This window comes from Vulpes vulpes, chromosome 3 (genome assembly GCF_048418805.1).
Source record: "Vulpes vulpes isolate BD-2025 chromosome 3, VulVul3, whole genome shotgun sequence".
In the NCBI taxonomy this organism is placed as follows: Eukaryota; Metazoa; Chordata; class Mammalia; order Carnivora; family Canidae; genus Vulpes; species Vulpes vulpes.
This window is the reverse complement of record NC_132782.1, coordinates 7,187,115-7,208,374: the sequence shown is the minus strand read 5'-3', so window position 1 is coordinate 7,208,374 and position 21,260 is coordinate 7,187,115. Positions and strand designations below refer to the sequence as shown.

General features: G+C 35.9%; 1 long non-coding RNA gene across 1 annotated transcript in view; it reads right to left on the bottom strand.

Moving 5' to 3' along the window:
• Positions 1-3,468: 3,468 nt before the first annotated feature.
• Positions 3,469-21,260, bottom strand: part of LOC140598174 (uncharacterized) — a 76,450-nt gene continuing 58,658 nt past the window's right edge. Inside the window, exon 3 of the long non-coding RNA XR_012000296.1 lies at positions 3,469-6,772. This is a non-coding gene — a long non-coding RNA (uncharacterized lncRNA). The remainder of the gene's footprint in view (positions 6,773-21,260) is intronic.

The window sequence follows — 21,260 nt, the reverse complement described above, 5'->3', positions numbered from 1 at the left end:
AACCTGTATTTATCCTGAAACTTGCTTTGACCAATGGAATGTGGCAAAAATGACATTGGGTAGCTTCTGAGACTATATCTGATGTAGCCTTGTAGCTCCAACTTGGCCCTTCTTGGGAAAGCCAGCTGCCAGGCTGCAAGGAAGTTTAGGTTAGCCCATAGAATGAAGAACACCATCTGGAGAAAGAAGCTATGTGCAAGAGCACTGGTGAATATTAGTATTCTGACCTTAGAATTTTGCCAGAGACAAGAGCCAGCAGAGATAATGGCATAAAAGATAATTGATTGGAGTATCCTTTGTTACGTCTTAACATCACCCATTTGGACATGGAGGATGTGCAAATCCATTAGAAACTAAAGTAACCTTTAGTTGAGGAGCAGGAAACAAGCTGTTAGGTATAAGATAGCAAAATATTTCAAGCCAAAGAGGAGGCTTGGAGAACATGAAACAGGATAGGAGGAAAAAAGAGGTGAATGGTGAGTTAATTAATTCTGTCTTATTAGTTTTGGATAAACCAACTGGAACTGAACCCAAAGCATCTGCTAAGTTACTTGAATTAAAATGAACTAAAAACCAGGGGAAAAAATGTTTTTCATAAGATACAAACAGCTTTGACTCACTCTTTCCAAATGTCCCTTCCAAGTATCACCAGTTCCAATAAAAGTTGTTTGTTCATGCATGGTTGGAGGTCAATAGGGCAAACCCATTTTTGATCACCTTGAATGAAATGGCTACTATACAACAAAGCTTGGTTTTTAAGTCTTCAAACCATGAGCATGGTTATCAAGAGCACCAATACGCAGGCTCAGACTCCAACTTAGAAATGCAAGAAAATACAGTAAAATGGCAGATAAAGAAAGTCAGTGGAATCAGTGTTGGGACAGAACCACCTCAGTCCCAGCAGAAAATGCTATCGCAAAAGAAAGGCCTGTAACAAAGTCCCAGCATTAAATATGAGTGTTGGGAGGTTACAAAGATGAAAAAAAGAGGAACTAGAAGATCTAGAAAGGAAATAGAAAAATAAAAGGGAGGGAAAAAAAAGAACAAAAAAGGAACAAGAGAAAGAAAAAGGGAAAAGGAAGAAAGAAGAAAAACATGAGAGGAGAGAATACGTGGCTGCATCTAACATTCAAAGCAGAGCCTGGGGCAGAGAGGGGCACTACTGCTCACTCTCCTACTTCCCCACAGTTACCACCCTCAGACCCAGAAAAGAGTCTCCCTATTTTGGTTCCTGAGCTTTAGAGATCCCTGCACTGGCCCTCCTCCATCCTATGGGAGCTAAGGGCACTGGGCTAAGTGGACAAAGTCACTCAGAACCCACATCCCCACTTCTATATCACATTCAATGAATTTTAGGCCCTAGAATTTCCTACACAAATGGCCCCCAAATGCCCTGTAGGCTGCCAACATCTACATGGGCACCTTCTGGAAGGTGTTCTGTACTTCTGATGTTTGTACTCCTAGCCCTGAGGGATGGCTAAAGAGTAGCCACACAGTAAGGGATCGTAGCTGAGATTTGGACATGAGCTGGGATGTCCACATGGATGCGCATGAAATTCTTCAATGTGTTGGATGGAGCTGGGGCTGGGGGTAGAGAGAAAAGGAAAAAGGACATAGCAGTCAGGGGCATTATTTCCCAATCACATTTGGCAGAGAACCTGTAGGATTGGAAATTCTAAGTTAAACTCTGACCTTCCAGGTTGTTATGAATGAGCATTTGTCAAGAGAATGGAAATGATTCTTCTTAACATGTTACTAACTTGATTACTTGCAACTATTAATTATTTAAATATAGGATATGTGGTTTTCCAGCTATACTCTTGCTCTGAGCCTACAAGGCTTATAGATGAGCCATAGAATAGAGGCAGGATAGACAGACAGACTTTTTGTATGTAAGTAGAGGATAATTTTTGCACACACACATACACACACACACAAAACATCTCTATATAGTACATCTCTATATAGCATAGCATGGCTAAGATCTATAATATACCTTAAAACATAACACATGACTATTTTTAGTGTTAGAGTGAGATGCTTCCGCATACAGTTACCTGGTTTACCAAGTCACTAAGAGTGGCAAATCATGGTTTCCAAAAATGGTCACAACAATAGTTCTCACTTCACATACTCCTTCAGAACCTTCCCTTTGGGACAAGAACCTTGATGGGGCATCAGGAGCCAGAATCACATCTCCTCCTTGAACTTGGTTGAGCTTTTATGACCTCTTTAACAGTAGAGTACAAAAAAACCCAGCACCGTGTTTTACAAATAGAATGTGAAAGGTAATACAACTTCCTCCCAGCTCTCTCTCAGGACACTCCCTGTTGGAACCTAGTCACCACACTACGAGGAAGCCACGAACCTGCAATGGAGAGGCCAAATGTAGGCATTCCTGCCCACATGCCTCACTGGGGTCCCAGTCAACAGCCAGCACTGACCACCAGACAATGTCAAAACCTTGATATGCATCTTACTGGATAGTTGAGTGTAGAGGAGTAAAGTTTTCATTTTAGATTTTTGAATTGAATAATGAAGAATTGCTGGCTCCTGTCTCAGCTTCCCTTTCCTACATGGTCACCATAAAAATAGTCCTCTACAGAGTTGATAAGACTCAGCCTCCATACTCTGATTATAGTAAAAGAGAAATGGCAACAACACAGAGAAAACATACAAATGTTATTAAGTTCTGTAGCAATGACCATAGCAAGCAATAAAAGGAAGAATGCGGGGCAAAAAAAAAAAAAATGTTCAGAATGTTCTAGTCTCCAAACATCCATTCCAGCTGATGCCAAGTGGAGCAAAGATGAGCAGTTCCCTGCAAACCTGTACAGATAGTTGATTTCTGAACTAAATTACTGATTGCAAATTGCTTTCATTGTTGTAAGGCACTAAGTTTGGGATGGTTTATACTCAGCAATAGATAAGTAGACCCCTAAATGTGAAATAATTTTATTTTAAAATATGTTGTTACATGATATGTATCTCCCTTTTAAAAAATAAACTGAAAAAAGGATAAGCAACTTAAGCAAAAATTGAGTTACAGTGCTTTTTACACATATAAGAAACTTCACTCTACTTAATAATTTTTATGTTTAAATTTAACCAAGAACAACCTTACACTGATTAGGATGCCAAACTTTAAAAAACCAAACAGAAAATAAGTGTTGGAAAGGATGTGCAAAAATTGGAACCCTTGTGTGTTGCAGGAAGTAAAATGATGCAACTACTGTGGAAAAATATGGTGGCCCCTCAAAAAATCGAAAATAGAACCACCCTATGATCCAGCAATTCTACTTCTGGGTATATAATGCAAAATAATCAGAAGCATGGTCTTGAAGAATTATATGCACACCCAGCATTATGCACAATAGCCCAAAGATGGAAGGTTGCTTCCAAGTGGGTTGGATAAAATAAAATGTGGTATATACAAGCAGTGGAATATTATTCAGCCTATGTTATAAAGACAGGATTTTTTTTTTTTATTTCAATATAGTTGGCATACGGTGTTACATTAGTTTCAAGTGATTTGACAAGTTTATACTTTTAAAAAAATTTCTATTGGAGTTCAATTTGCCAACATTTAGCATAACACCCAGTGCTCATCCCGCCAAGTGCCCCCCTCAGTGCATCCAGTCACCCAGTCACCCCAACACCCCTCCACCTCCCCTTCTACCACCCCTTGTTCGTTTCCCAGAGTTAGGTGTCTCTCATGTTTTGTTACCCTCACTGATATTTTCACTCATTTTCTCTCCTTTCCTTCACTCCCTTTCACTAATTTTTATATTCCCCAAATGAGTGAGACCATATAATGTTTGTCCTTTTCCGATTGACAAGTTCATACCTTATTCTATGTTCACCACGAGTATAGCTACCATCTGTCCTATCACTTGGCTATTACAGTATCCCTGACTGTGTTCCTTACCTCTTACCTCTGCCTTTTATTCCTGTGACTTTCTCATTCCATAATTGGAGGCTTGTATCTCCCACGCCCCTCCACCCATTTTGCCCAACCCACCCTCTGACAGCCATCAATTAGTTCTCTGTATTTATAGGTCTGATTCCACTTTTTGTTTGTTTGATCACCTTCTCTTGAGATACCACTTAGAAGTGGGGTTTTATGGTATTCGTCTTTGTAGTCTGACTTATTTTACTTAGCATAATACCCTCGAGGGTTCATCCATGTTCTTTCAAATGACATGATCTCATCTAAGAAAGGAAATTCTGACGCATGCTATGACATACATGAATCTTTAAGACGCTATGTTGTGTGAAATAAGCCAGTCACAAAAAGACAAATACTAGGTGATTTCACTTTACATAAGGTCTCTAGAATAGTGAAATTCATAGAGATAGAAAGTAGATTGGTGGTTGCCAGAGGCTAGGGGGAGGGAGGAGTGGGAAATAGTTCTTTATTGACTGTAGAGTTTCAGTTCTGCAAGGTGAAAAGAATTCTGGGATTGGTTGCATGACAAAATGAATGTATTTACTACCTGCCTATAGACTTAAAAATGGTAAATTATTTTTTAAGATTTTATTTATTTATTCATGAGAGACACAGAGACAGAGAGGCAGAGACATAAGCAGGCTCTCTGTGGGGACCCCGGGATCACGTCCTCAGCCAAAAGCAGACACTCAACCACTGAGCCACCCAGGCGGCCCCAAAATGGTAAATTTTAAGTTAAGATGGTATGTTATGTTTATTTTATCATGACTAAACATTTTTATTTAATCAAGGGTTTTTTGGCTTCAAGACTCCAGAGTTTCCCCCAGTCTTACTCATTTTCGTATCATATAGACATGGCCAATATTTACTCTAGAATAAAATCACCAGAATTTTTTCCTAAATTTACATAAGTAAAATTGCTCATTAAATTTGACAGTATTATCATGAAGTTTAATAGATGGCCCCACAACAGTTGGCCAAATAGAGAATCTGATGTTTCTTTCATTGTTCACTAATAATGATGATACATTTCGGAGCCAATATGGTGTAGCATGTAACATTTTTTTAAAGCTGATAGGACTCTGGTTAGTGTTTATTTCTATTAAAGTTCAATTCTTGTAGTCAATTATAATTCATTCATATTTTATATTTCATGTTTGAAATATTTATAAACTGGCACTTATACAGTTATGTAGATGTGATCCATTAATGTTTATAGTAGACAATTATAATTTTCAAAAATGTAAAACATGCCTTATTAATGCTGTACGGCAAAATGCTTTCTCATTTTACATTGCTGAACAAACTGAAAATATTTTGCAATTCTTTGGATTATCAATTCCAAAAGTTTTATCAGTATTCCTATGGAGAATTTGTAATTGTAACTTCACAAGCTATATGCCCAACAGATGGACTTTTTTTTAATATCCAGAAGCTGAGTTGATGTCAGAAAAAAGAGAAAAATTGCAGTAAAAAATAAAATCAGTAAACTCTTTCATTAAAAGAAAATCATGTAAAAAATTATAATGAACTGATTCAAATTCAAAATTATTCCCAACATCTTTCACTTATTTACATTGGGAGGGAAAGCCATTCACATTAGATGTTATCCTGATGATAACACTGAATAAGAGTGTTTTATCCTAAATGAATTGTTGACTTTTGCCTTCTTCCTTAATATTTAGAAATGACACATGGAAAGAAAAAGAAAAGGAAAAAGAAAGAAAGAAAAGAAAGAAAGCAATTTCTACTCAGCATTCTCCAAGTTAAGATTATCTTTCTAGGAGGAATAATTTTGAGTTTTGCCAAGTAATTTTTAAAATAATAACACTTTCTAATGTTTACAACACCATGACCCATATGGTTCATGTTCCAGAGCCATGTTATGGATAAACATATACAATTCCTGCAAACAAATTGAATTTTGATTTCAAAATAAATCAGATCCTTTTCTTGTATTTCCTCAACACTATGATGAATCCCAGCAATTATTATTAAAATCCTCCATTTTCTCCCTTCCCATCTGCTACTATCACATATATGAACAATTCCTGGACCTTTCTCCTCAAATCCTCCAAAAAAATCTCCTCTACCTTCATTCTGTATGACTTTTTCTACTATTTCTTTTAAGATTTAGTTTTATTTATTCAAGAGAGAAAGAGGCCTCAAGAGAGCACGAGTAGGGGTAGAAGGAGGCAGAGAGAGAGAGGATCTGTAAGCAGACTTTCCGCTGAACCCTGAGCCCAAGGCCAAGCTTGATCCCAGGACCCCGAGATCATGACCTGAGCCAAAATCAAGAGCCAGTTGCTCAACCAACTGAGCCACCCAGGCACCCCAACTTTTCTTGATATTTTTAACATAACTTCTTTCTCCTAGCCCCTCATTATATAAATTGACATTATATATAAATACATTATATATAAATTGACACTAAATCATTTTCCTTCATCCTCCCACTTTTCCCATCTCTCTCTCTCTCTCTCTCTCTCTCTCTCTCCAAAGCCCAGAGAACTGGCAAGACACTTTTTGAGGGGGGAAAAATGGCTGAGCAAGGCTGAAAATCTCTTGCACAGACAGACTGTAAGTATGAGAAACCAAAAATCTTCATACACCAGTCATTTTTAGTCTGTTACATTCTAATAGCTACAAAATTTACTGCCCTTTCAATAAAAATATATAGCTGCTCAAGAAGAGTCTCTAAACTTAAAATCTTGAAGCCTTCCCTTCATCCAGACCATAATTTTCGAATAACATCAGCAGCAAGAGCCTAATAAATTGAAGCTTCTCTCCACTTCTTTGCCAGTACCTCAGAGAGCTTAAAACCTAGGGGAAAAAGAGAGAGAGAGAGAGAGAGAGAGGGTTAGTGTAACTGTTTTTGCTCTACACATTTCTGCTTTGGAGAGTTGGAATAATTTGGATTGAAATTTTGGCCCTGAACACCATGAAATTCCCGCCTATGATGCGAGGCCCAAGAAACATCTGGGGTCTTTGTGAAACCAGTCTCTAAATCTTCATTTCCCTGTGCGGCACGCATACAGGTTGAGCACTATGATTTAATCAGCTGCCTTTAGAAAAACACTTAGAATTCTAACATACTGGAACCAGTTGTGGTGTTTTGAAAGTCACAGCAGGACCACACTGACACCCTAGGCCAGCACTCAGTCAAGAGTTCTCTCTTCTTACAGTTCCTCTCTTTGTGCAAAGTAAACTTTTCTTCCTTCGGTCAAAAGGACATTGGATGAGCTGAGTTGAAAGCACCATTCTCCAGTCTCATGAATCACTAAGTGACTTGGTTCCACATTAGGTCACCATAGAACACAGACTGTAACAGGAACACATAAAAGCTCTAAAAGGGGAGGGGAGAGACGCTGTTCTGGAATATAGTTGCCAGAGTAACATAAACCTTGTGTGTTTTCACAAGGAAATGAGTCACTTGTTTCTCTTGGCTAAAACTCTGTTTTCTTTAATTTCATATTTTAGCTGTCTAATATATGCTGAAAGAGCCCAGGGTTTCCAGTCTTCAGATGAAGATAACTTGCTAATTAAAAGCTCAACAGAGGGTTTGCATGGTAATTAGACAGAACGGGATAAAAGGAGCACTCAAGCGACCAGGAGCACATGGCAAAGGCAAGGGTGAGAGCCCTCGAACCGTAATCAGTTCTTCGAGAGAGTGAGCCCTGGGTGAGGGCGCACAGACAGCTTCTGCACGTTGAGATTATTCAGAAGAAAATAACAACAAGAAATAAAATTTACCGAACTCAGCGTGTTAAAAAAAAATAGTATATTCAGTCAGGATGGATTTGTCTTGAATTATTGGGTTATTTATTTTAATGTTTCTCTCTCAGTTGGGCGGTTTAGCCTTACAGAAAGTATTAGAGCAGAAGTTGAAAATGCAAATGTCTAAGTGGCTTAGGCCAGCTATGGGGTAACAGGGAGGGATGGGGGTCATGGCTCTCATGGCAACACGTGTCTGCGAGCCAGATTTCAGCCTGTGGGGTTCTAGACTGGGACTCTGTTCTAGGGTGCCAGGAAACACACTCTTCTTCACTTTCATTGGAAGACTGGCTTTCTTTTAAATACATGCACTGACAAAAATGTCAATATCCACTCAAACTTTTAAAAATTAAGACAACTGTAGATATTACGCATCTAGAACTTGTCTTCAGGACTCACGTGCAATGCCTCTTCAGGTTTTTCCTCTGCCTTTGCTTCCCAAAATATGTGACCATTTGGTAGTACTCTGGCTGTGTTTTTTTCCTCCCTGATTTTCCTGACACTTCGTTAAGTAAATAGTACCCTCTGTCTCTAATACTGTGGGGCCTCTTCCCCCACAACCTCTTCCCATGGAATCCTATCCTCAACTGCCCCCTTGGCTGGAAGGGCTGACCTCCTATGTACCATATCTAATGAATTTTTTTCCTGGCCTTAATCCCTTTGGCCTCCCTACTGTGTTAGCCATTATTGGGGCCACATCTTATCTGTACCTCTCTCTTTGGAGCTTCCATCAAACTGTTACTTTTCCTCTTTATCCTTCTGTCCTTTGATGACTTCCCTATTTCATTTATGCAAGTCTGGTCTCTCCTTCTAACTGTATTTGGATATTTTTACTTGATATCCAGTATGCTGCTCCAACACAGTTTTGTTTTGTTTGTTTTGTTTGTTTTGTTTTGTTTTGTTTTGTTTTGTTTTGTTTTTAAAGACTTACCTATGGGCAGCCCGGGTGGCCCAGCGGTTTAGCGCCGCCTTCAGCCCAGGGCCTGATCCTGGAGTCCCGGGATCGAATTCCACCTCAGGCTCCTTGCATGGAGCCTGCTTCTCCCTCTGCCTGTGTCTCTGCCTCTCTCTCTGTGTCTCTCATGAATAAATAAATAAAATATTTTTTAAAAAAAGACTTACCTGTTTATTTGAGAGAGAGAGAGTGTGTGTATTTGCACATGCATGTAAGAGGCGGAGGGCAGAGGGAGAAGGGAGGCAGACTTCCCGCTGAGTGCAGAGGTTCCATCTCCCAACCCTGATCATGACCTGAGCCAAAACCAAGAGTCAGAGACTTAACCAACTGAGCCACCCAGGCGCCCCTCCAGCAACGTACTTTTAAAATCACACTCCCCCTCCTCCTCCCCTAAGGCAGCGTCTTCCCTGACTTTCTTCTTTCTGTCAATGGCACTATCATTGACTCTGCAAGTCGGTCTCAAACCCAGAGACGGCTTTGATTCTCTCCTTCTTATCTCCTACACATCTGATTGGTCACCAAGTCTTGTGTCTCCTGCAGTAATCTATTTTGGATGTGTGCCTTCCTTTCCAAGGCCAGACTCTTGGCCAGAATCTGTTATCACTTCACACCTAAGTTATGACATTTCCCTAATTGGTCTCTGCCTGGAGTCTCTCAGGGCTGCGATGCATCCTGCCCACTGCAGCTGGACATGCTTTATTCACAACTCCACAGTGCAGGCTCAGCCCTGCTCCAAGTTTCCGGTGGCATCGTGTGCCTGTAAGTAGTTCAGCATCACAGTCTCTTATGTCCTTCCTTTATCTTCTCCATCTCTCACCTGAAGTCCTGCCCTCTGGTCGGATCTGTGCATTGTTCCACTCCCTCCCTTTGCTCCCACTCATCGCTCAAGCACTGCACCTCATCCGAGAAAGGGTGCCTCTTCCCATTTTATTCCTACTCTCTATCGTGGCCCAGCTTATTGACCATCTCCCTGCTGGTCATACAGGCACGTCCTGCCATAGTTTAACTTGTATTTATTTAATGTTTCGTGTGTTTGAGTCTTGTCCTCATCAAGGATTCTTAGCCTTCTAAAGGGAAGAGGTATGTCTCTGCTTCGTGTATCCTGTAGACACAGTGATATAGCTGTGATAGGTTTTCTATAATTATTTCTTGAATAAGGATGGTAATTATCTTAATAATGTCATCCATAGCTACTAAGTTGTACACTGAGTTGAATATTTTTAATACATTTTAATGAGTGTGTTTTCAAGATTTTTATAACTTCTTTTATAGACATCATTTGTTCATCTTTCATGCACGTCTGAAAGATTTAAGATCACTAATTAAATGTCTAATCAATTTGCATCATAATTAACTTCATCCAAATCCTTATTTAGCATCCATGTTCTTTCTTTTTCCCTTAGATACACGTTTTTCTTCTCAGGGATTTTTCTTCCCACATATATTTGGGAAGTGTATATTTATAATATATACACTTTATGAATTCACATTTTTATTAAACTATTATTAAATTTTTAGAATTCAAACTCAAAAAGTATAAAATATATATAGTGCTCCATTTTTTTTTCAGTTCCCTTTTCTTCCCAATGGGTAACCATTTTATTAACATATTTACCTTTTCAGAGAATTTTTAAGTATGTTTAAGCCAATATAACTTCTTTTTTCACCTGCATTTCTTTTACATATTTTGCAGTACCTTGCTTTTTCCAATTTACAATGTATCTTCAAAAAATCTTCCACAATCTTTTCAACAATAGTCTGGCATTCTGTTGTATGACATACTGTACTTTATTGAACTAGTTCCCCACTGATAGACATTCAGGTTATTTCCAACCATTTATTATTACACAGCAGAATGTATTCTTGTACATAAACTTTTTTGCACATATGCAAGAATATGACTACAGTGATTTCTGAGAAATAGATTTTCTAAGGCTATATATATTCGCAATTTTGACAGATACTACCAAATGGCCCTCTATAACATAAGGAACAATTTTATACCCATAACAAATGATGCATAACAGTGTCCATTTCTTCAAAGTCTTATCAGTACAGTGCATTATCAAATTTTAAGGGTTTTGCAGTTTTGTAGGTTAAAAATTGTCTGAGTAGATTTTAAAATCACCTTTAGAGGGGTATAACTTATATAATAAAATGTATTTTAAGTGTCCAATTTGATGAATTTTGACAAATATATATGGTCATGTGGCCACAACCACAAATGCAATAAAAAACTTTCCATCAGATGCAAAAGAATTCCCTCATGCCCTTTCATAGACAATCTCATAGTCCCATCCCCAGTCCCTTATAATCACTAATTTGCTTTTGGTTATTATTGTTTTGTCTTTTACAGAACTTCATACAAACTTCGTATGGCGTATACTGTTTATTTCTTTTCCTACGCAAAATGTTTCTGAGCATTATCCATGCTCTGTGTACCAATCTTTTATTCCTTTTGTTGCAGAGTAGAATAAACTAAATAAACTAGAATAAACTAAAATTTGTTTATCCGCTTACCAATTGATAGACAAATTGGTTATTTCCAGTTTGGAGTTAATATTAAAAAAGCCATTAATAGGGGCACATGGGCAGTTCAGTAGGTTAAGCATCTGCCTTTGGCTCAGGTCATGATCTCAGGGTCCTGGGATGGAGCTCAGCAGTGGGCTCCCTGCTCAGTAGGGAGCTTGCTTCTCCCTTTCCCTCTGCTGCTCCCCCTGCTTGTGTTCTCTCTCTCTCTCTCTGTCAAATAAATAAATAATATCTTTAAAAAAAAAGAAAGAAAGCCATAAATATTTAAGTATAAGTGTTTGCATGAAAATATGTTTTAATTCTCTTGGATACCTTCAGTACTCTAGACATGGTACTGCTGGATTATATGATATGCATTTTTAACATTGTAAGAAACTATCAAATTCTTTTCCAAAGTTTCTGTATCCCTTTCTTATTCCTACTAGCAAAGTGTGAGAGTTCCATTTATATCATATCCTTCCCAATAGAAAATATTGTCAGTTTCTAACTATAGTCATTTTAGTGAATATGTGATAGTAATTGAGGTTTTAATTTGTTTTTCCTCATGATAATGATGTTGAGCATCTTTTCATATGCTTATTTGCCATTCACATATCTTCTTTGGTGAAATGCCTTTTCAGATATGTTGTCCAGTATTTATCATGTTGTTTTCTTATTATTGAACTTAAGTATTCTTTTTTTTTTAAATTTTTTTCTTAAGTATTCTTATATATTCCAGTTAAAGTCTATTATTAAAGACACATCTTTTACAAATATTTTTCCAGGGTGTGGTTTGCCTTTCTTTCTTAAAAGAGTCATTTGAAGAGCAAAATATTTTAATTATTTTAATGAATTCCAATGACCACTAATTGGTTTATGGTTTGTGCTTTTGGTTTTCTATCTAACAGATCTCTGCTAACCAAGGTCGCATAGGTTTTCACCTATATTTTTTCCTAGAAGTGTACTAGTTCAGCTTTTACATTTCTGTCTGTGATCCATTTTGAGTTAATCTTTGTGTATGACGTGAAGTAAGGGTTGTGTTTCGTCTTAGATACAGATATCCATTTGCTCTAGCACTGTTTATCAAAAAGATTATTATTTTCCCTGTTGAATCTTCTTGACATTTTTTGACCATGTATATGAGAATCTGTTTCTGGACTCTATTTTGTTCCATTGCTCTGTGTGTCTATCTTATACCAATATTATGCTATCTTAATGACCTTATCTTTATTGTAACTCTTAAATTCAGATTGCATAAGTCCTATAATTTTGTTGTTCTGCAAAAGCATGTTGGTTTTTCTAGGTCCTTTTATTTCTATTTACATTTTAGAATCACATTTCTATTTACATTTAGAATCATGTGAATTTCATAAATAGAATCACATTTTTACTGGGATCATGCCAAAATTACATACCAATTTGGGGAAAATTGACATTTCAACAATAATAACTATTCTCATCTGTAAAAATGGCCTTTCTCTTCATTAATTTAGAACTTTTCTTTCTCTTGGCAATGTTTTATAGATTCTATTGTACAGATTTTAAATATTTTTTTAAAACTTAATCCTAAATATTTAATTTCTGATGCTCTTGTAAATGGTGTTTTCATTTTAATTTCCAATTGTTGGTAGCATAGAAATGCATTTGATGTTTGTATACTGGCCTTGTATAAGTCATTGCTAAATTCATTATTAATTTTTTAGGTAGGTGATCATGTTATCTATAAATAAAATGTTATTCTTTCTTATGTGTGTGACTGTATTTCTTTTCCTAGCCATATTGCACTAGCTTATATCTCCAGTACCATTTCAAATGGTACCATTTCAAATGATGAGAGTGAACATTTTTGCCTTGTTCTTAATCTGGGGGGAAATTCTTTGGTCTTTTTTTTTTTTTTTTTTAAAGATTTTATTTATTTATTCATGAGAGACACGAGAGAGAGGCAGAGACACAGGCAGAAGGAGAGGCAGGCTCCATGCAGGGAACCCAACGTGGAACTCCATCTCACAACCCTGGGATCATGACCTGAGCCACAGGCAGACCCTCAACCACTGAGCCACCCAGGTGCCCCAATTCTTTGGTCTTTTACCATCAATTGTAATGTAGGATGTAGGTTTTTGTAAGTTGTCTTTATCATATTGAGGAAGTTCCTTCTTATTCTTACTGTGCTGAGAGTACTTTCATAAATGAATGTTGAATTTTGTCAAATGTTTTTAATGCATCTGTTAAGTGGTTATATGGCTTTTCTTTATTAGTCTGTTAATGTGGTGAATTTCATTGATTGACTTACAAATGCTAAGACAACCTTGCATCTCTGATGAACCACTTGGTCACGATGGATGTATTACTCTTTTTATTCCTGGATATGATCTACCAAAATTTTGTCAAAGTTTATTGCCTCTGTGTCCATAAAGATTAGTGGTGTACAGTTTTCTTCTTTTTCTTTTATGGGCTTGGTATTGGTGTAATGCTGGCCTCATAAAATGAATTTGGAAGCGTTCCTTTCTTGTCTATTTTCTGGAAGAAGTCTCATAGAAATAGTGGGTTTTTAAAGATTAAACATTTGGTTAATTAACCAGTAAAGCTTACTGGACATACAATTTTCTTTTTGGACACGTTTTTAACTACTAATTCAATTTCTTGAATAGATTTAAGACTATCTGTATTATACATTTCTCCTTAAGTGAATTTAACTAATCTGTGTCATTCATAAATTTGTTCACTTTATCTTTATATCAGATTTAATGCCATGAAGTCACTCATAATATTCCCCTATTATTTTTTAAATACTTGTAGAATCTGAAGTGATTTATCCTCTCCCATTCTTGATATAGGTTGTATTTTATTTCTTTTTTTTTTTTCTGAACAATTTAACTAAAAGGTTATCAATGTTATTAATCTTTTCAAAAATCCGACTTTGGGTTTCATTGTTTTTCTCTGTTACTTTTCTATTTTCTATTTCAAGGATTCTGGATTTGTCTTTATTATTATATCCTTTTGCTCACATTAGACTTTATTTACTTTCTTTTTCTAGCTTCTTTTAGAGTTTTATTTATTTATTTTTAATTTTTTTATTTATGATAGTCACAGAGAGAGAGAGAGAGAGAGAGAGAGAGAGAGAGGCAGAGGGAGAAGCAGGCTCCATGCACCGGGAGCCCGACGTGGGACTCGATCCCGGGTCTCCAGGATCGCGCCCCGGGCCAAAGGGAGACGCCAAACCGCTGCACCACCCAGGGATCCCTAGCTTCTTAAGATTTAAGCTTGGATCGTTGATTTAAGAACTTTCTCCTTTTTTTAATATGCACACTTAATGGCATAAATTTCCCTTTAATAAGCATCGCTTTAGCTACATCTCACAGATTTTATTTTGCTGTGTTTTACTTTCATTCAGCTTAAAATATCTTCTAACTTATCATTGTGATTTCTTCTTTGAACCATGGATTAGTTAGAAATGTGTTGTTTCATTTTCAAATATCTAGGATTTTCAGATATCTTCTTGTTATAAATTTCTAACTTACACTTTTTTTGGTCAGAAAATATGCCTTTTATTATTTCAATCTTATTTACTGACACTTGTTTTATGTTTTATGGCCTATCTTGATAAATGTTCTGTGTCCAATTTTTCTGTTGTTAGATGGAGTGTTCTGTTAACTGGGTTGGGTTGGTTGACAGTGTTGTTTGAGTGTTGTATGTCATTTCTGATTTTCGGTCTACTTGTTCTATCAAGTACTGAAAGAATACTATTAAAATTTCTACCTATAATTGTGGATTCATCTATTTCTCCTTTATGATCTATCAGTTTTGCCTCATGTATTTTGACTAGTTAGTAGGTGCATGCACATCTAGAATTCCTATGTCACCTTGATAAACTGACTTGTTTATCATTAAAGAAAGTTATTTTCCTGTTACTGTTCCCTGTTCTCAATTCTACTCTGTTTGATATTAATAAAGCCCACTCCAGCTTTTTTAATTTGTAAGTGTTGCATGGTATAATTTTTTTTTATTTTTTTGCTTTTAACCTGCGTTTTTAGATTTTTGGATTTCTTATAAACAGAATATTATTAGATCCTACATTTTTATCCAATTTCACAATCTTTGCATTTCAATTGGGAGATTTAGACTATTAACATGTGTTTTAACATGTGATTAACAATGCAATTGAGTTTAAATCTTCTATTTGTTTCTTTAAAAAAAATTTATTTATTCATAGAAACACAGAGAGAGAGAGAGAGAGAGAGAGAGAGAGAGAGAGAGAGAGGCTCCCATGCAGGGAGCCCGACATGGGACTCGATCCCAGGTCTCCAGGATCACACCCCAGGCTGCAGGCGGCGCTAAAGCACTGTGCCACCGCGGCTGCCCGGTTTCTTTTTTTTTTCTATTCACTCTATTTTTACCCCCTCCCCGTTTCCTACCTTCTTTTAGGTTAACTGAGTGGTTTTTTTATGATCCCATTTTATTTTCTGCTATTGACTCTTAGCCATATATCTTTGTTTCATATTTCAGTGGTTGCCTTGGGGTTTGCAATTTACATCTTTAACTTATTGCTGCCTATTTTTAACTAGTATTATACACTTTATAGGTATAAGGGTAAGAATCTTACAGCAGTATACTTCCATTTCCTCCCTTATCCTCTGTTATTTTTGTCATGCTTTTTACTACTATACATGTAATAACTTCCATAATACATTGTCGATATTTTTGCTTTAAATAGACCATTTGTTTTGGGTTTTGTTTGTTTGTTTGTTTTAAATATTTATATATTTCAGAGAGAGAGCAGGGGGAGGGGCAGAGGGAGAGAGAATCCCGAAGCAGAACCCCCAATGAATGCAGAGCCAGATGCAGGATTCAATCTCAGGACCTTGGGATGGTGACCTGAGTTGAAATCAAGAGTTGGCCACTTAACCAACTAACCCACCCAGGTACCCCAGATACCCCAGATAATTTGTTTTTAAATAAATTTTTAAGGTAAGAAAAATATACCTGTTATATTACTCATATAGTTTCCATTTTTAGTGTTTCTCATTCCTTTATAGAAATCCAAATTTCCCTCTGGTATTCTTTTCCTCTCCCTGATGAATTTTTAAAAATATTTATTGAAGTAAAGATATACTGATCATGAATTCCTTCAGTTTTCATATATCTGAATGTCTTTTTTTTTTTTTTTTCATTTTGACTGGTTAGAGAATTCTAGGTTGACAGATTTCTTTTCTTCTAGTGCTTTAAATATGTCTCTGTACTGTCTTCTGGCTTGCATAACATCTGATAAGAATTCTTCTATCATTCCTATCTTTGTTCCTCTGGCACAATATGTCTGTATTCTCTGTCTGCTTTTAAGGATTTTTTTTTTCTTTGTTAGTGGTTTTCAACAATTTGATTATGGTGTGCTTTGTCCTGGCTATCTGTATGTAAAATCTGCTGGATTAATTGAGTCTCTTGGATTTAGGAGTTTGCAATTTCATCAAATTTAGAAAGTTTTTAATCAGTATTTCTTTAAATAATTTTTCTATCCCACTCCTTTTTATGGGATCCTAATTAAATGCATATTAGACTGCATAACCTATAGGTTACTGCTGCCCAGTTATTTTTTTCATTTTTTTCCTGTGTGCTTCATTTCAGATAATTTCTATTGCTATGTCTTCAAGTTCATTGATCACTTTTTCTATAATTATTAATTTGATATTAACTTCATCCAGTACATCTTTCATTTCAGATATTAAATTTTCATTTATTTGAAAACTATAAAATATGCTTCATTTAAGTGCCATTTATTTCTTGTCTCCCATATTTCTTCTCATACTACCCATGTTTTCATAAACACACGAGACATATTTATTTTAGCTGTTTTAACATTCTTGTCTGGTAGTTTCATGATTTCTGTCTTTGTGATTGTATTGATTGTTTTTTTCTGAGTTATGGATTATATTGTCTGCATATTTGCATGCCTGGTAGTTTTTTTGGGGGGAAATTATAATTTTATCTTGCTTGTTGCTGGATTTCTCATATTCCTTTAAATAATATTGTGTTTTATTTTTAACCATAATTAGGTAATATGAAATCAGTTGCATTATTTCAAGTCCTACCTTTAAACTTCGTTAGAAAAAAAAAAAAAAACTTCGTTAGAATAGACCTAGATCAGGTTTTAGTCTAGGACCAATTTAGCTGTACTTAGAATTCTACTAAATACCTAAGTATTAGGTCTTTCCACCCCAGAAGGCATGAACACAGACTATTTCCAGTCTAGGTGAAGTCCTGGAATTTGTCTGCCTGCTGACATTTCAGAAGATTTTAACCCAGCTGCAGGTGGTTTCTTCTCATGCATGTATACATTAGTCATCAGCAAAACACCCAGGGACGCCCCCCCCCCCCCCAACAGATCTCCACTTCCCTCTGAGCTAGTTCCTCCTTTCCACAATTTCTAGCCTTTGGCTTCCCTGAACTCTAATCTTCATCCTCTTCTCAACCAGAGAGCCTATTCTGTCAAGTTCCTTCTTTCCGCACTGAAGCCTGGAAAGTGTCCAGGCACAGCAAGCTAGAGCAATTGCAGTAGTTTCATTTTATTTGTGAGGAATATATTCCAAGACATAGCGGTGAAAGCCTGAAATCATGGAATATATGTATAGGAAAAAACAATATATATATTAAATGCCATTTATTTTGATATATATATTAATTATGCCATATATTATAATTATATTATAATTATAACATATATTATAATTGATATATATTAATTAATATATGCCACTTAATATATATATTAAGTGGCATATATATATATATATTTTCTATCTACCATAAAGCTTAATTTGTAAATTAGGCACCATAAGAGATTAACAACAATAACTCATAAGAAAATAGATCAATTATAGCAATATAATATAATAAAAGTTACATGAATGTGCTCTCTTACAAAATATCTCATTATATTGTATTCTTCCTCTTCTTGTGATGATGATGATGTGGGATGATAAAATGCCTATGTGTGATGAAGTGAGGTGAGTGACGTAGACCTTGTGATGTAGTGTGAAGCTACTAACAAACACAGTTGACCATGGTAACTAACACTACAGAAAGCAAAATCACAGATAAGGGGAGACTGTGGTACAGGTCTTTCTTTTTTGTTTGTTTGCGGTTGTTTTATTGTTTCTCAAGGATCACAGACCTGGGGTGCTTATTGCCTAATATCTGAAAACTTATCTCATATGGTTTATCTAGTTTTCTATGTTATTAAGGCAGAAGATTAAATCTGATTCCTCTTACTCTGTCTTGGCAAGAATCAGAAGTTCTTATCAGTTTAATATGAATTTCTCTTAGAATGAGTGAGGTTGAGTATCTCTTCTTGTGTTTAACAAGAGGCTTTTATATTTCTGTCTCTGGGAGTGTATTTATATCCTTCATCCATTTTTATTGTGTTGTTGGTTCTTTCATCATTTTCAATAACACCATTTAATACTAGAATTCTGCTTGACTGATTCTTACAGTTCTAAAAATAGTTTTTTTATCCATTGATATTTCAATAGCTCTTCCTAAAATAATTTGCAATGCTATTCAACTGGCATCTTAAAATTTCTTCCATTTTTATATTTGCATATTTCTATACTTCCACTACAAACATCAATTAAATAAACTTTTTTAAGTATTTAAGGCCCACATATCACTATTCAAGTTTAAAGAAGGAGAAAAATCAAGCAAAAGACACATTTTATGACCTCAAAGAGTTTCTTATATTGATGGAAAAAGAAAAAAAAACCCTAAATATTTAAAGTTGGGAGGGGGGACACAAAGGCTAAATTATAAAATGGGCTAAGATCAGTCATGGAGTTTTTAAAAAAAAAAATGTACCTTGAGCAAAATTGTGAACCAAGTTCAAAATCTAAATATATTAGAGAAAGCAAGTGAGGTGGGCTTTCCAGGGTTAAGTGAAAAACACAGAATAGGAAAGAAGAATAGAATAGGGGGGAAACAAGCCAGAGAGGTGGGTTTTGAGGGGTTATAGCCTCTGCTCAGGCCCCACTTTATATTCTGTTCATTAGAAGAAAATGATGGGGTCTTGAAGAGCAGACGTTCAAAGTCACAGAGGCTTGGAGGAGTGGTCTCAGAGACTTGCAGGCAAACACAGTGCTGCCTCATAAAGAGGTGAGAATTGGATACCCTAATGAGCAAAGTATTCATAGTTTCATGAATACTGTTGCAATTTTAGAGCCATATATGTGAACTCATTACGGTCCTGTTTTACCAAAAGAACATGAGGACTTGGTAACAGATTCAGTTGCTGTTCCACATGCATATAAAATTCTGGTCATTCTTCTTACTACTGATCATTAGGTTTCCCATCACAGAAATTGGCTTATTTATACTTCCTGACCTCATACTGTCGGCATTCCTCTGACCCCCGGCATACCCTGGAAGATTTAGGGAGGGCAGCTCTGTCAAATCCAACTAAAGGCCCATGTGCTGATCCTCCACTGCATTTGTGCCAGATGACTCCTAATCCCATCTTTACACCTCTGTGGTTTACCTTGTGGGCCTTGTGTGGTTACCCAACAAGGGCACTGTCTCATTTGTGTTTTCCTGGTCTTGACTTCTTCACAAACTTAACTGTTAAAACACACCTATTTATATTTTTCTCCATTAATAGCTCTAGCTCCTGAAACCTTATTAGTAGGAAGGAAAATATTGCCTCTTGAGGTGCATCATTTGCTTATGACTTCACCAAAGGCCTTGAGGTTTTGCATAGTTCAAAACTTGGAGTCAATCCAATAGATTAATGTGTGTTTGATCAAAAGGGTAACAGAAGGGAAATATATGAATGGCCGAATAAAAATATTCAAGAGAACTTCCAGATTGGTAAGGGAAATTAAAGAACGAAAAGTAACTTGATCAAACTTACAAAAATAAGAAGAAATAAGGGCATAACAAATAAAGATGTAATTATTAATGAAAATGGGTGGGATAAAACCAAGTGTATCAACTAGAACTCTGAAGGTAACCAGATTGAATTTTCCTATTTAAAGACAGGCACTGCTACTTTAGTATTAAAAAGAAAAATTAAGCCTGAGCTACATATTGTTTATAAGAAAACCACTTTCAACAGTGGATTTTTTGTCTAAAAGGCAAAAAACAAGAGGGAAGGCAAAATAATACTAGGCAATCACAAACAAAAATAAATAGCAGAGGAAACATTAATATTATGTAAGTTAAAGTTCCAAGCACTAAGCAGGATAAAGAAAGAATATAATGATAAAAGTCACAAGTTATAAAAGTCATATCTTTCAAAAAAGATAACATTCATAGGTCTGTATGCATAAAAGCGTATGAACAAGAAAAATCTTTAGAAATGCAAATATATATAAAATATAGTGGCAGATTTAAAAATATCTCTCTCAGAAGTAGGCTAGAAAGTAAGAATAAGACAAAATAAGCAAGAAAAAAAGGATAAAATAATACAGTAAACAACTCATAATACTGTAAGTAGAGATGTTCCAAATAGATAATCTTATTTCTTTTCCTATCTGTCCATGACATATTTACAAAATCGGTTATATAATGGCCACAAAAAGATGTTCTTAGCAAAAAATTTTACAGTAGAGACTTCAGGCCATTCCGTAATCATAATCCAATAAAATTAGAATAAATAATAAAAAATACCTAAGCAATTCTTGAAATACTTGAAAATTAAAACCCATACTCCTAAATAACCCTTGGAAATGAAAGTGGCTACTAAAGATGGTATGAAGTAGAAGAGACTCATATATTTCACGTACATAGCCCTCTGTGAGGAGACAAGAAGTCATCCTTTATTCCCGTCTGTTATCTGAGCGTTTAGCAAAAAGTTACACTAACTCCTCTTATATGCTGATATATGTCTAAGATTGATATTTACAGATTATCTTATTTATATAACTGATGTGTTCTTTTAAAAGTAAATAAGTAATTCAAGAACAAGTTAAATGGCTGCTCTTTTAAACATATAGAGTATGTGGTTAGTTTGGGTATTTTTAAATATGTGGCTTAATACAGTTTTATACATCATTAGTCACATATATTCATATTAGAGTTAATAATGCAAAA